Raw genomic sequence first — 2,318 nt, forward strand, 5'->3', positions numbered from 1 at the left:
GACAGGGCTGTTAAGGGTCGAAAAAGTCAAAAATGGGGATTTTCCCAAACTTTGCTAAAAGGGGCCAGGGGGGCGGGCTGAGTGAAAAACGAGCAAAATCAAGCAGAGTTGGGGCGTTTTGTGAAAATTGTGAAGGATTTTCCAAAGTGGGCAAAATTTTAAAAAAAAAAGACAGTGCTGGTAGTGTCGAAAAAGTCAAAAATGGGGATTTTCCCAAAACTTGCTAAAGGGGGCCATGGGGGCGGGTTGAGTGAAAAAGGAGCAAAATCAAGCACAGTTGGGGCGTTGTGTGAAAATTGTGACGTATTTTCCAAACCGGGCAAAAATTGATAAAAACGACAGGGCCGGTAGTGTCGAAAAAGTCAAAAATGGGGAAGGGTGGGCGATTGTCCCAAACCTTGCTAAAAAGGGGCCAGGGGGGCGGACTGAGTCAGAAAAGAACAAAATCAAGCACAATTGGGGCGTTTTGTGAAAATTGTGAAGGATTTTCCAAAGTGGGCAAAAATTTTAAAAAACGACAGGGCTGGTAGTGTCGAAAAAGTCAAAAATGGGGATTTTCCAAAAACTTGCTAAAAGGGGCCAGGGGGGCGGGCTGAGTGAAAAACGAGCAAAATCAAGCACAGTTGGGGCGTTTTGTGAAAATTGTGAAGGATTTTCCAAAGTGGGCAAAAATTAAAAAAAAGACAGGGCTGGTAGTGTCGAAAAAGTCAAAAATGGGGATTTTCCCAAAACTTGCTAAAAGGGGCCAGGGGGGCGGGCTGAGTGAAAAACGAGCAAAATCAAGCACAGTTGGGGCGTTTTGTGAAAATTGTGAAGGATTTTCCAAAGTGGGCAAAAATTTTAAAAAAAGACAGTGCTGGTAGTGTCGAAAAAGTCAAAAATGGGGATTTTCCCAAAACTTGCAAAAAGGGGGCAGGGGGGCGGGCTGAGTGAAAAACAAGCAAAATCAAGCACAGTTGGGGCGTTTTGTGAAAATTGTGAAGGAATTTCCAAAGTGGGCAAAAATTTAAAAAAACGACAGAGCCGTTAAGGGTCGAAAAAGTCAAAAATGTGGATTTTCCAAAAACTTGCTACAAGGGGCCAGGGGGGCGGGCTGAGTGAAAAACGAGCAAAATCAAGCACAGTTGGGGCGTTATGTGAAAATTGTGAAGGATTTTCCAAAGTGGGCAAAAATTTAATAAAACGACAGGGCCGTTAAGGGTCGAAAAAGTCAAAAATTGGGATTTTCCTAAACTTTGCTAAAAGGGGCCAGGGGGGCGGGCTGAGTGAAAAACGAGCAAAATCAAGCACAGTTGGGGCGTTTTGTGAAAATTGTGAAGGATTTTCCAAAGTGGGCAAAATTTTAAAAAAAAAGAATGGACTGGTAGTGTCGAAAAAGTCAAAAATGGGTATTTTCCAAAAACTTGCTAAAAGGGGCCAGGGGGGCGGGCTGAGTGAAAAACGAGCAAAATCAAGCACAGTTGGGGCGTTTTGTGAAAATTGTGAAGGATTTTCCAAAGTGGGCAAAAATTAAAAAAAAAGACAGGGCTGGTAGTGTCGAAAAAGTCAAAAATGGGGATTTTCCCAAAACTTGCTAAAAGTGGCCGGGGGGCGGGCTGAGTGAAAAACGAGAAAAATCAAGCACAGTTGGGGCGTTTTGTGAAAATTGTGAAGGATTTTCCAAAGTGGGCAAAAATTTTAAAAAACGACAGGGCTGGTAGTGTCGAAAAAGTCAAAAATGGGGATTTTCCAAAAACTTGCTAAAAGGGGCCAGGGGGGCGGGCTGAGTGAAAAACGAGCAAAATCAAGCACAGTTGGGGCGTTTTGTGAAAATTGTGAAGGATTTTCCAAAGTGGGCAAAAATTTTAAAAGGCGACAAGGCCGGTAGTGTCGAAAAAGTCAAAAATGTGGATTTTCCCAAAACTTGCTAAAAGTGGCCGGGGGGCGGGCTGAGTGAAAAACGAGAAAAATCAAGCACAGTTGGGGCGTTTTGTGAAAATTGTGAAGGATTTTCCAAAGTGGGCAAAAATTTTAAAAAACGACAGGGCTGGTAGTGTCGAAAAAGTCAAAAATGGGGATTTTCCCAAAACTTGCTAAAAGGGGGCAGGGGGCGGGATGAGTGAAAAACGAGCAAAATCAAGCACAGTTGGGGCGTTTTGTGAAAATTGTGAAGGATTTTCCAAAGTGGGCAAAAATTTTAAAAAAACGTCAGGGCCGTTAAGTGTCGAAAAAGTCAAAAATGAGGATTTTCCCAAAACTTGATAAAAGGGGCCAGGGGGGCGAGCTGAGTGAAAAACAAGCAAAATCAAGCACAGTTGGGGCGTTTTATGAAAATTGTG

The sequence above is a fragment of the Scomber scombrus genome, unplaced genomic scaffold, assembly GCF_963691925.1.
Source record: "Scomber scombrus unplaced genomic scaffold, fScoSco1.1 SCAFFOLD_26, whole genome shotgun sequence".
Classification (NCBI taxonomy): domain Eukaryota; kingdom Metazoa; phylum Chordata; class Actinopteri; order Scombriformes; family Scombridae; genus Scomber; species Scomber scombrus.